The sequence below is a fragment of the Stegostoma tigrinum genome, chromosome 3 (genome assembly GCF_030684315.1).
Source record: "Stegostoma tigrinum isolate sSteTig4 chromosome 3, sSteTig4.hap1, whole genome shotgun sequence".
NCBI lineage: Eukaryota > Metazoa > Chordata > Chondrichthyes > Orectolobiformes > Stegostomatidae > Stegostoma > Stegostoma tigrinum.
The window spans coordinates 14,404,995-14,419,589 of NC_081356.1; the positions used below are offsets into that span (position 1 = coordinate 14,404,995).

The 14,595-nt window shown below is 42.4% G+C and overlaps 1 long non-coding RNA gene across 1 annotated transcript; it reads right to left on the reverse strand.

Moving 5' to 3' along the window:
* Positions 1-6,495: 6,495 nt before the first annotated feature.
* Positions 6,496-11,080, reverse strand: LOC125451079 (uncharacterized). The gene is made up of 3 exons (XR_007247206.2): positions 10,936-11,080; positions 7,835-7,947; positions 6,496-6,904 (listed from the first exon to the last, which is right to left on the reverse strand). It is a non-coding gene; the product is annotated as an uncharacterized LOC125451079 (long non-coding RNA).
* Positions 11,081-14,595: the final 3,515 nt, after the last annotated feature.

Below are 14,595 nucleotides of genomic sequence, written 5' to 3' on the forward strand. Positions count from 1 at the left end.
AAAATCAGAGTTAATGTTTCAAGTCCGATGACCCTTCCTCAGAACTGATGGCAGCTGGGAAAATGTCATTTTATATGCAGAAAATAGGGAGAGGGGTGGTTTAGGGAGTAAACTTCTGTTTTTGATAAAGAATTCACAATGATGCAAATAAGTAGTTTCAAATCCTCTTCAACTTCATCAATATGCTCCAAATGAAGCCCTATGCATTCTTGTAATATTAAAAGCCATCACTCGGTGGTGGCATCTCGCTGGAGATGACAGAAGTGACGTCTGATGATCTTCTGGATGTGGATGCTGGTGGGATGGTGGGTAAGGACAAGGGGAACCCTATTGCTATTGCGGGAAGGAAGAGAAAGGCGTGAGGGCAGAAGTGCAGGAGATGGGTCGGACCTAGTTGAGAGCCCTGTTGACAACAGAGCTGGGGAAACCTCGGTTGAGGAAGAAGGTGGACATTTCGGAGGCTCCCTAGTTGAAGTTGGGCTCATCTGATGAATGTGATAGAGATGAAGGGACTGAGAGAATGGGATGGAGCCTTTAGAGGAAGCAGGGTGTGAGGATGTATAGTCCGGGTAGCTACCAGAATCAGTGAGTTTAATATGGATATTAGTGGCCAGTCTATCCCCAGAAATGGAAACAGAGATGTCGAAGGAGGAAAGGGAGGAATCAGAGATAGACCAGGTGCAAGTGAGGGCAGGGTGAAAATTGGAAGCGAAGTCAACAAGCTTTTCTAATTCCAGACAAGAGAGAGAAGCAGCAGCAATGAAATCATTGATACCTCTGAGAAAGAGGTGTGAGGCCTCTGAACATTCTCCTAATGAGTATAATCTTGGTTCTTGCAAGCCTGAAGTGCACCACACCTCAAATTGGAATGTGAATATGTTCGCATTAGTGAAGCATGTTAAGAAAACTTGTCAATCACATTGGGATGCTGCACCTCTTTCAGGACTTAAACAAGGAATGTTCCATGTACCCCATGAAGAGGCAGGAATAAATGGGGACCATGCACATACCTATCGCAATTACTCTGACCTGAAGTAAGTGAGAGAAGTTAGAAGAGCAGTTGTTGAGGGTGAGGACAAGCTGGGCCAAGCAGAGGAGGGTGGTAGATGGGGATGATTCAGGCCTTTGGCCAGGAAGAAGCGGAGATCCCTAAGACCCTCCTCATGGGGAATGGACGTGTAAAGGAATTGGACATCCATAGTAGAGAGGAGGTGGCTGGATCTGGTAAACAGGAAGTTTTGAAACTGGCCTAAAGCATCAGAGGAATCATGGATGTATATGGGCAAGGATTGGCCCAGGGGAGAGAAGACTGAGTCAAGGCAGGAAGAGATGAGTTCTGTGGGGCAGGAGCGGGTTGAAACAATGGGTCTGCCCCGATGTCCTGTTTGTGGATCCACAAATTCACAAATCCACAAATCCATCCTACCATCTCACCAGCTTTGTCATCCAGAAGATCATCAGATGCCATTTCCGCCACCTCCAGCAAGATGTCACCATCAGACACATATTCCTCTCCCCTCCCTTGTCCACCTTCCTTCACCCCAACACTTCCCACAGCCCCTTGGCACCTTTCCCTGCAACCAGCAAAGATGCAATACCTGCCCTCTTACCTCCACCTCCTCCCTTCCCAGTATCCAAGGGCCCAAACATACCTTTCAGGTGAAGCAACAGTTCACCTGCCATTCCCAGAATCTGGTCTACTGCATTCGCTGCTCACAGTGTGGCCTCTTGTACATTGGGGAAACGAAGCACAGACTGGGTGAGCGCTTCACAGAACATTTATGTTCTGCTAGCAAAAAAGACACTGAGCTAGCTGTTACCTGCCACTTTAATGCACCACCCTGTTCCCTGGCCAACATCTCTGTCTCTGGCTTGCTGCTGTGTTCCAGTGAAGCTCAGCGCCAGCTGGACAACATCACCTCATTTTCCGCTTGGAGACCCTGCAGCCCTCCATACTCAGTATTGAATTCAATAATTTTACAGCTTAAACTCTCCCAGGTCCTAGCTGTCGACCCCACACACCGGATCTTTGTGATCACATAGCCTGCCATTACACAATACCTATTGTTAGTCACTAAGAGTCCCCATTAACAGCCAGATTGCTATCCACTCCTTGTCTATCCAACTGCACTTCGCTCTCTTTGGATTCTATCCTTTATCCTATCATTTACTCCCTATCCCACACCCCCACTCTATCTTCTGCATATAGACCGATGTTTTCCCAGCCACCATTAGTTCTGAGGAGGGATCACCGGACCCAAAACATTAACTCTGACATTTCCTACACAGATGTTGCCAGGCCTGCTGAGCTTTTCCAGCAACTTCCGTTTTTGTTCCTGATTTAGAGCATCTGCAGCTCCTTCGGTTTTTATTCAGTTCCATTCAGGTTTGGAGTCAAACTCTTCTCTTACCTTTAGCAGGACGTAAAACTCTCTCGCTAACAAGGGAGGCAGCATCACAAATACGCTTTTACAGAAAATGTCGTGATGATGAAGTTGCTGTCAAGAACAACCAGTGCAGTTCACCCCTCATTGTCACTTCGGCTTTTAACCAACCACAGATCAGAAGATATAAGGTGCTTACACAATTAAGTTCATTAGTAGTAAGTCTACAATATCATTCAGAAAACAAAATAACGAGAAATAAACAAGAATGCTGGGAGTGATTAAAGTCCATGATAGCAGACAATGGAATTAAGAGGAACTTACCCATGACATAGAATAAGATCAGGGAAAAAAGAACAAAACTTGAGAACAGCCTCATTTTCCTGCATTGGTTGAGTCAGTACTCTGCTGTTTATTTGTAACGTATAATGAAGCTGGTTTATATAAATAGGTGGGTTCTCAGTGACACATTGCGCAATGTCAAACATGCGATAGGGTTAATGATTACAGAAAATGACAGAGTGCATGTTTCTGAGTCAAAATGTATCAATATTGTGAAATGCGTCAATGACATAAGTAAAGGTCGAAACTACAAAGACCCAGTCACAAATAAGCCATCCAGATAATCTATACTTTCAATGGAGTACACAGTGAACTCTGTCTCATTCCACTCCTGTCGAAAACAGAAAGAAACAATGAATAATGACAATCAGAAATCTTCAAACTTATAAAGCTTTAATGAAAGATTCTTAACTCCTTATCTCACTTGTCTTTATAAAAGACAAATTGTGAGTCGCAACAAGTGATACAATCACTATGTAATCTTTGTTTCAATGAAATAAAATCCACCTCCCACTTAAACACAGGAATGAAGTTGCTACTTTGCTGCACCATCTAACTTAGATTGAAGAGTGGTTGCTGGCTTTTGCTGTGGATGTGACAGAGAGGGGGACGTCAGTGCCGCACTGTCTAAGCAGGGAGTTGGTGGGCATGGTACAGAGTTGGGATTTCCTCAGGATCCATAGTGTAGACTCCTGACCAGATTAGAGCTGTCTCTGCCCACTGGAGGAAGTGTCGTAGGAAGAAGGCCAAAGGCATTCTGCACTCTTCCAGGGTAAGTGCCACCATCTTTGCTATGATAGCTCACTCTCACTCTATCTCTGACGCTGTACTCACCTCTCACCGAGACTCATGCGCCATCACCCTCACTACTACCTGCAAAATTTTCCCTCACTCATTGTGATCTTCCTACAACCCCTGAAACTACTGATCCTGCATGCCCTCTGCGCTGCCTGCTCAATTGCTCAGAACATCTCACCTGCTGTATTGGCTGTGCCACTCACTGTCATCTTCCATAATACCTGACTCTCTCTCATTCCAGGCCAAAAACTGCCCCTTAATAAGGCAGACAAAACCAAAACAGGTGCTGGACCTCCCAACATGCAGCTCCTCGCACCTCATCCAGGGATAGGATCCTGACTCTGACCACTCTGCATGCCTGACTCTCTGTGTTCAAGCCCTTCGACTGGTATCAGAGGATACCTCTGCCTGGCTGTGCTGGAACTCCCTAAGTGAAGGGCTATCCCCTTTGACTGCAGCCTGCTGTTAATCAGGACAGGTTTCCAGGCTTTGTGTATGTACTATACTGCAAGGCAGTAATCTTAGCTTGGTATCTCTCACTGATGTAACCAAAGTTGAAAGGCAGGGGAAGACAGGGATGCTGTGAGCATCCAGGTAGGGTCAGAGTGAGTGAGTGCTCGGACAGCAAGTGAAGAGCTTGGAGACACAGTCTGGTCCGGTCACTGATCAGGCTGTGTGTCCCTGAGCACACAGTGTCCTTGCTGCAACATTACACTGAGAGTTACTAGGGAAGACGGAGGTGCTGCACTGAATTACAGAAGCACCCTGTAAGTGGATCCCAAATGCACCATGAGGGTTCCTAAACGCTGGCACATATCAGATGCTAGTGCCCCGCGAAGTCCATGTGACCAGTGCTCTTGGACTGTGCACTGAGATGTTGGTGCCTTCCAACATAGAGATCCTTCACACAAGTGGTGAATTGAGGTTGCCTTTGGCTTCCAAGCTGAGTTGAGTCAACATCTAGCTCATCTGGTGAGATTGGTATGATAGGAGACTGAATGTTAATGACATGAGTCGGGCAGTAACAAGGCATTAAACAAGCTGTAATCCCCCTTAAATGGCAACTTGTCACTGCAATAAGGTCTCCATGCCGCTCGTAACGAGTATAAAATATGGAGCGATATAATCTCAATGTCGAGATTGGCTTCACGATGTCTTGTCCAATTCCAATTCCATCACAATTCTCACCGTAGCACACATCACACTCAGACCCCAAAGGGGCTCTGCTCTGTGTCTCTATCATGGCAACCAAGGCATATCCATTTGCCTCTATTTTGTTCTTCAGATCATTCAGATTCAGTTGGAAATGCTATATGCATTCAGATGGAGTGTCCTCAACATGTTCTTTGTCATATAATTCTGCATTCTGATCCTAATGTTTGCTTGTGCTTCATCCGTCTTCTAAATGCACCCATTTCTACATCATGCAAGCAGTTTGCATCTCTCAAATCTGAGCTCCCTCTCTGGTTTCCATCCCATTGCCAACTTAATCTGAATCTTCCTCAACAGTGCCAGCAGATCTCCCCACAATGTTAGCCTCTGTCCAACTAACGTACAATCCATCTGTCTCATACAGGCCACAGCTGCCCGTGAAATGGTCCCCATGCCACAGAAATCCGATGTTCTCTCTCTTACACCAATTCTTCAGTCATGTGTTCAATTATTGAATACTTCTATCTCATGTTCACTACCATCTGGCACTCGAAGTAATCCTGCAATTGCTGTTTTTGAGGTCCTGTTTTTAAATTTATTTCCAAACTCCCTAAAATCTGTTTTCAGGCTGCCATGCCTCTTTCTGGGTTTGTTCTTGGTACCAATGAAGGCCACATCCTCTGAATGTGTTCCTTTGCTTGGAAGAATGTCCTCTGATCGCTCTGTGATATTCTAGGTCCAGGTACCCAGGAAGCAACATACAATCCTGAAGTCAAGTCTACAGCCATGAATATTGAATCCCAATCGTTGTTGCCTCTCCATTCTTCTACCTCCCCTCCTCTACAACCTGGTCATCCCTGGTGCTACAGGCTTGGTGTTTGCTCAACTGGCCTCAGGAACAATCACCCTCACCAGTATCCAAAATAGAAAGCTGGTTAGAAAATGAGATTACTTCTCTTGGACTGTCTGATAGTCACTAATTCCTGCTTCACAACCTGTAGTGTGTCCACCTCCCTAATAATGGTCATCACATAATTCTCTGCCCATAGATGTACCATAGTCTGTCTAGCCATTGGTCTAGTTCTGGAACAGGCAGGTCAAGCTTCTGCAGCAGGTGACATTACTAGAGTTTGGGTGCATTAAGCACAAATATAACCATTTGAAGGTAGCATTAAACGATGTTCAAATTAGCATCCATAGGAACCAGCATCGAAAAGAAGTAGCCAAAGCCAAATAAAGGCTTTGAAAGAAATTTGATGTAAGTTCAAGGCAGGCTGTCAGAGTCTCTAGATAACTCCTGTTTATCTCAGGGTCCTAAGAGTGATTAGTCGGATGATTTGTGAAGCATTGATACTCGTTACCAGGGACTTATTCAACCCTGGGCAATAGAAATAGACTGGAAACAGTCTCATCCGGTTTTCCATATTCAAAAGGTTATGGCTTCACAAACATGGACAAATACAGTTCCTTTGGATCCTTCTGTTCCATGGCCACTACAAGGACTGTTGTTCATTGCAAACAGCACAAATGTATTAGAATATAACTTTTAAGTTTCTTTTTCCTTGCTGATTTTATGGTTAAGCTCTTTTTATCAAATATTCTTTTTATAGAACAGATTGGCGCATTTTTTAAAAAAGTTGATGATATTGCAGCAGTGCAATATATCATAGTGACTACCTCTTGACTGCTTGATTTTAATTCAACAGTATGCAATGATTGAGATTATTTATCAAAAGCTTTCTTATGGTGTGGAGGTGCTGGTGCTGGGTGGACAAAGTAAGAAGTCACATGACACCAGGTTATAGTCCAACACGTTTATGTGAAATCACAAGGTTTTAGAGCGTTGTCCCTTTTTCCCATTGTAGATGATCTCATATTAAGGATAAATTCAAATTTCATAGCTTTCAATATAATCCAATGAAATTGCATGTAAGTAACAGTGATAAAGAGCAAAGTTGAGATTGCGATATCAGATATAAATATATTGATTACACAACAACATTCTTTAATTACGCTGTGCTTGGTATATTGTTTCTCATTTCTTACCACCAACAGAAAGTACATTAAAATTGATTAATTTCTTAATCACATGCCAAATGAAGAATGCATCTTAAAGAATGAAATCAATTGAATCAAAGAAATCCTGGTTTTCAGGAAACCTTCACTTGCCATTATTGTTACTCCAGCATTCTCCATACTTTTAGATCCTGATGTTTTTCTCAAAATTCCTGAAATAGCAACAGAGCATTAGTACAATCAATGTCTAAAGCAAAGACACTTATTTGTCATGTAAGTATTTAGCAATGGTGCAGCCTGCCTGCTCAGTTTTGGAGAGTTCCTGTAGCTCTTGTTTGATTCAATCTCCTCTGGCTTGTGAAAAAAAAGGAGGCTTATTTTAACCTTTATTGCCAAATTAAGGAGGTTGTAGGATGCAAATTTTACATCTTGCTCAGTTTTCCTTCCATTTCATGTCATTTCACTTCACTAATAAGTTGTACAATGGAGCCCAGATTTGTTAATCTCAATTTGTTCCCTACCCTGTCCAGATAGGGTGAGGTGCAGCGTAAGATGATCAGTGTAACTGAAATATTGACATGGGTCTGAATGGTGGAATTGTGTGCTTAAATAATACATTATTCTCTGTATATGACGAGTTGTAAATGATCATTCAACCAGGTCCACCTTGTTGGTGCAATTTAGAACCATCAATAAATGTGGCTTTGTACATTATCGGTTTGTAGAGCTTACTGACGTAATAGTAGGGACTACAGATCAAAAGTAATCCATTGATTATGAAAGGTCTGAGGGTGCTATATTGAAGTGAGACAGTTAGGAAAACACAAATTCCTAACATTCCTTGGAGGGAGGGTCACAGGACTCAAAATGTAAATCCTGTTTTGTATCCACTGATGTTGCCACACCTATTGAGTTTCTTGAGCAATTTTTGCTTTCGTTTCAGATTACCAACTTTCACAGTCCTTGGTTTTGTTTTAATACATAGTCTTGCAAGCTTTATTTTAGAAATAGCAAAAATAAATATTTTCAAAGCTTATCCTCTGAATGGTGCTGACGAGAATGTCCCTATCTTAAAAAGCTGAAAACATTCAACAGTACCAATTTCTTTTCAGTTTCTACAACAGAATAATTGTCTGTATCACCTCACTGCACAAAGCAAGCATATATTCGCGTATGTTTTCCCATCAGTTCCGCAGATTGGGTTGTACTTCATTCTGCAAATTTCAGTCTCCTGATTTGGTGGCAGGCAGTGTGGCTACAATACCAAACAGAAACATCTGTCATTAAATAGAATAATTTGACTTAACAAATGTTCTCAAACAGACAATGAAAAGAGATGCTGCAAAAGTCTGTGTTTGCCACTGGAATTGCCAGGGCCATTCTTCTCACTGCACAGCACATCACAGGCAGTAACTTCCTACAAAGATACCTATCAAGTACGGACCGCTCCTAACCCTCACTGCCTCACTTGTCACTTTCCTCGCCAGGCACCTTCTGCTCGCTGTCCCACTTGCCCTTCCCTCTGTGAGGAGTGAGTGAAGTGGCGAGCAGTAGGGTGAGGGAGCAGGGAGTGAGCAAGCAAGAAGCAGCAAGAAAAGGTTCATCACAATAACATGAGCCACATCAACTTCCTGCTTCAGAGAGGAGATGAGAGATACAGGCATTCTAGAATTATTGGTGAAACGCAGTCGCTCCAGAATGAGACAACGAAACATTGGCTCTGTCGGGCAAAAGCTGTACATTAAAACAAAAGTTTTAGAATGGTGAGTGATCTTTCATAGTAATTGCATAGAATCTAAATCATTAAGTGAAAACAGGTGTAATCTAAAATATAAAAGCTTTAAGTTAAAGGATAATTATATTCTTCCTAATTCCTGGGTCAGAGTTTGCACATGAAAAATCAAATGGGAGGTAGGAAAATAGTCACAGCACTGGTTTAGAACACAACTTATTGAAACGGCAAATTTTCGCCCGTAACTGCATCAGAATGATGATTCACTATTAAGCTATTCCAAACATTATACTTCAATCTTGGCATTTAGTTATACATCAATCATTCAGTCAAATAACTGGATTCAAGTTGTGAGAGACCTTTCAATTTATCATGTCTGTACTAGCTCTGGCTCAGCTAATTCCAATCTCCTGCCTTATTTGTCTAGCCCTGTCAATTACATCACTTTCTAATATATATCCAGCTCTCTTTTGAAACATTTACCTCCACGACTCTCCCAGGCAGCACATTCCAAATCCTAACAACTATCTGAGTAAAGAAGTTTCTCCTCATCTCACTCCTAACTTTTTTGCTGACAATCTTGAAATTGTGGCCCATGGTTTCTGATGCCTACTCGTTGAAGCAGGATCTCCCTCATTACCCTGCAGATATTGTTCATAATTTTGAGCACCTCAATATGTCACCTCTTCGGAGCTCCAAGGAGAATATGTCCAATTTTTCTCATCTTTCCTTGTATCTGAAATCCCTCATTCATCCTATCATTCCATCAAATCTTGTTTGGGCTCTTTCCATGATGTTAACATCCTTCCTTAAATACAGTGCCCAGAACTGAACACAATACTGTAAATGTGGTCTGACCAATGATTTGTAGAGATGTAGGATCACTTCCTTACGCCTCTATTTATGGCCTCAAGGATCCCAGAAGCTGCATGAATAACTGTTTCAACTTGCTTGATCACCTTTAGTGAATCACGTACGTGAACTCTGGGGTCCCTCTGCTTTTCTTCCACTTTTTATACTTTCTTCTTGTTTATTGCCACACCAGGAGGCAGCTCCATCAAAATCTCATTGTGCGACAAACTGCTGCAATATGGAGAGAGAACAGCTCTGATGTGGCTTGAATTTCCACTCTTCCCTTTCTCCACATGGTGGAAGCCTCTGCCAGCTGGTTGGTGCCTCAAATGCAGAATCATGGGGATGGCCATGTCCTTCATGACCCCTTGGCACAGACCACTATGGGTATTAACTTCTAGCGTCACCTCTCAAAGCTAGCAACAACCTTTAAATCAAATTCTGCAACAAGAAAGAGGGATTTTATGGCAGTTGTACCAAATAGTATTGAGTTCAGTATTATTTTAGTAATGTGCTAGAGGATGGCGCTTTTGGAAATGGATCCTGAAAGTAACACTGGACCCAGATTGCAAATACAAATTATTTTGTTGGTGCAATTAGGATGCAAATTGCTGATATAAATACATCAACCTGACACTAATGTATGGAAGGAGGCACAGTTTCAGCTTGTAATTAGTGTATATTTTCCACCCTACTGTTCAGATGGCTCAAAATCAATGCTCTAAATCACCAAATCTCTCAGTATGAATAAATACACACGGGGTTAGAGAATGGGGCACAATTGTCTTCCCACAATTCCTACTTGTTAATCTGATTTTAAGAACAGTGCACCGGGGAAATGCCTACATGACTGCAGTATTACTTTTTGAAGCAGGCCTCATTTGGATCACACCCGTGAGGAATGGGGATGGTGTGAAATCACTTTATTACTGCGTTGAGAATTCTTTGTACTGACGTGACATCCCTTTTTGGAGGATGTATGGGTGTTTAGGAATGGTTAGCGTCTTCCTCAACACCAACAGCTCAAGCTGGTTGGAGTGGGACACTCCTACAATCATTAGAACATAGAACAGTATAAGCCCTTCAGCTCACGATGTTGTGCTGAACTTTTACCCTAATCCTAAGGTCTATCTATTAGCCACTTAAATGCCCCTAATGAGGCCGATTCTACTATCGTCTCTGGCAACGCATTCCACGCCCTGACCACTCTCTGAGTAAAGAACCTACCTCTGTTGTCTCCCCTATATCTACCTCCACTCACTTTAAAACTCTGCCCCCTCGTAAAAGCTACCTCCACCCTAGGAAAAAGTCTCTGGCTGTCCACTCTATCTATGCCCCTGATCATTAGCATGAAATAGCACATTGAAAAAATGTAACAAAATCATGAATTTTTTAAAAAAATGTGTTGGTAAAGTCAGTATCTGAAGTGACAAGGTTCATGTATTTTCTTTAACTATGAAGCAAACAGAGCAAATTAATTCCCAATGCCATTTCAACTTTTAAACAATTGCCGATCGGAAGGTATAAAGCACCAACAGAAAGCAATGAATCTTGTTCATTTACAAACTTTCTGTTATTTAACTTAGAAGACAAAGTAATGCAAGCGATGTCAGCAATTAAATTCCAGGAGGGTAAACAATGGTAATAAGAGGAACTAACCTGTACCAGAGAACAAGGGCATGAAGAGAAGACTAAGAGCTGAGAATTGCCTCATTTTGTCGAAATGGCAGCATTTGGTGGGTGCTGTGTTGTCATCCACTTTTAACACCGTGTCACATGATGAAGCTGATTTACGTGATTGCACACTGCCTCAGCAAGCCATGTCCAATGCAATGCGAAACAATGTTTATGCAAAATGACAGAACGACTGCCCATGAGCTAAACCCTGTCAGTGGTAAATGATGAGCTCAAGATCAAACCTCATGGCTGTTTAGGGTTCCCCACCACTTATCCTTACTCCTCATCAGGAAGGTCCTGTTGGACCGGATTTTCATATTTGCATTCTGATGTGTGAGTCAAAAAATTTCCGTATTTCCTCACCTCACCTTCTACACCTGCTAGTGTTGTTTGACAGAATTTAGTCTCTGTTTTGTCCTAGGGGCCTGGCTGGAGTGTGGCCTGAGCTGGGAAATGTGAAGCTGCCAGGTTGAAATGAGTGTCTCAGTCCATTTGGCCATGTTTCCTTACAGCCACCTCTTCCCGTAAACTGGTGTTCCTGCAGGACAGTGTGAACTGCCCTCACACTCCGACAGGACCACATTTCATCTGTTGGCTTTGCAAGAGGCCTAGGGTGGAATGAGGGTGACTGACAAGATTTGCAGCTTTATCACCAAAGAAAGTGTGTGATGGTAGAGCCATTGCAGAAATACCACAAGTGATCCTGATCAGCCTGACTTGGCACAGGCCTTTTACTTGAAACAAAGCTTCTTGCACTGACCTTTGACTGATGGCGATCTAGCATGTTGCAGGGACCAAATAATGAGCTCTGCAGCTGCCTCGGAAACAAACTTTTGGGGGCAGCTATTGCCACACAATCAGTGGAGCTTGTGCAAAGCCCCTGTGCACTTTGCCTGCTGCCTGTGTCAGGCAGCTCATTTCCGCTCACAGGATGTGTTCAGGGCCTTTAACCGGGCATGAAGCTTAACACCTGGCCAACTGGATGAATGATCATGTCAAATTAATGTTTCTCTTTCTTCGCACAGCTCCTGCTTTGCTCAGGTGGTACTGCCCAGTTGGCATGGATGGCTGGTGTGCAGTGCAGAGTGACACTAACAGACACCAGCTTTGGTTGCCATGAAGGACTCTCCTTCTCTACCTCTCCCCTCACCTGAGATGTGGTGACCCTCAGGTTAAACCGTCACTAGTTACCTGTCTCTAATGAGGAAGCAGCCCTATGGTCTGGTCAGAATATGGAGACTTTGCCTTTTGCTTTGAATGGGACTGGATCACATATCCCTGAGATTTAAGACATATTGTTTCTCCAGGGCTGTTACAATGCTGCAGGTCCCTTCAAAGCTGAACTGATCTAGCATGGATTGGGATACACACCTTTCTGGTCTTGCTAGATGAACCTTGCTGAGTAAATAAATGAAGTTTCTTGCACTATTGCGTCTATTTACAGGTTTTGCAAATATGACCCTCAACCTGAGCTACAAATCTTCTCAAATCTCGCTATGACCTAAATCATTACAGAAACTGTTCTTCGCACACTGTCTCCTACAAACTCTTTCTCTACTCTATGTCCCTGTGACATTATTTCAGTGGATGGTGCGTAATGCACTCAATCAAGTATAAATCCTTTCCGACCCAGGACTTTCTCCTTCATATTTATGATACTGTCAAATACTTGTTTAGATATCTCAAATTAACAGGGCCCGATCTCTTCCCAATCTTTGACTTTAAAAGCTCAGACATTCTGAACCTTTCCTTATTTTCCTGGCTGTGTTCGCTTTAGCTTCAGAAGAATGGTAGTTTTGTTGGATAGTAGCTCAATCGTTTGGATCATCTTGAATGTTTGGTGAGTCCTGCTGACTCTTTTCCACAATTGTGTTCCCTGCAGATTCATTCTTGCTTGACGTGATACACATGTTATTGTTGTTGGGGATCCTGCTTTGGGAAATGGCAAGGCCTGAATTTTTACTTGAACTAATCTTCACTAATCACCTCATCCCTGAATGACAAACTTGTATTTGGAGTGGATGTTGTTCACTATGCTGTGTGGTAATCCGGCTCAATCCAATGGCTGATATTTGCCTGTCTCATTGTCTATCGCCATACAGTTCCTCAAATGTGTGGATGGTTGGTTCATTGCTGTCTTTTATTTGCAATTATTCTTGAACTTTGTTGCAACTTGAAATTTGAACTCTCTATTCTATTTTGATACAGGGTGAGTTGCCCATTGACTTATATCTCTGCATGGCAAAATGTTTGGTGTGGGTCAATGATTTCCCACAAGGAATCTTTGGGATTATCTTCACTAAGGGACTGTGCTACCTCATTGTGTGGATAGTTTTTCAGATTTTTGCATTCTGAGTCTACGTTTCACGTAGGCAGATTTTCTAGAAAATTGACCTAAGTTCCGCCATCAGTTGTTCAGTTTTAGAATGTGCCTGCATGATTTCTTTGCTGCAAAGAGTTATCCATAACTTATAGAATCTGGTGACTGTTCTATGCACTGATCTACCCATTGGCCTTTCAGGCATATATTTTTGTGGTTGTATAAAAACATATTTTTTTAAAATGAATAGATTCTGTAGATCTTTGTGACAAGTTAGACTTTCTTAAACAACAAAGAAAACAGAAGTTGCTGGAAAAGCTCCGCGTAAGAGTTCCTTGATTGTGGTTATTAACCTGGGCCAATCAGGGAACCCTGGCTGACAGACATAAACAGGGTGTTTCAGAACATCTCCTCACTCTAGAGGCTGGCTCGGAGTTAGCTAGTTGGAGTCCATGCTGGAAAAGCTCCGCAGTTCCGGCAGCATCTCATCAGAGAAATCCGAGGTAACATTTTGGATCTGGTGACCCTTCCACAGAATTGCTGTAGCTAGGAAAATGTCGGTTTATATGCAGAAGATGGGGTGGGAAAAGGGGGTAAGGAGTAAATGGTAGGTGGAGATAGAACCCAAAGTGAAAGATAAATAGTTGGACAAAGGAGAGGATAGCGATCTAGCTAGGAGACAAGCAATACACAGGGAATTAAATGTGTTACTGTAAACAATAACTAAAGCAAACTGACTATTCGCTGAAACAATGATCAGAATTTGAAGTTATAAATTGATGAGAGGACTTAGATTATTTTCTTAGATGGCAGACCAATTTAAAGTTCAATAGCCAGCCTTTCAAATATCTTAGGTCTCTGTGCACAATTAAGAGATTATAACACTTCATTCTCAATGATTGAGTCAATCAAGGATTATGGGGAGAAGGCAGGAGAATGGAATTGTGAGACATATCAGCCATGATCAAATGGCAGAGCAGATTCGATGGACCAAATGGTTTACTTTTGCTCTTCTATCTTATGGTTTTATGAACTTCTTTTCCTGAGTTTTGGAGTGTTGAGGCAATAGATTGTTTAGCAGTTGGAGTTACTTTTTAAAACTTATATCCCTTGGCTTTTTTTTAAACCTACTTTACAAATCAGGATTTCAAACTGGCTTTCTTTCTAGCTTTTGAAGCCTTATTTCACTCTCAATGCATGTCACTCTTAGCTCAATTTACATCAGTTGGTGGACCTTCTTAAATCCAGAACACTCTGTTGAACTGTGTATTGATTGGAACAAGGTTGACCAGGTGGATCTTGGTGCGTAAGAGTTCCTTGAT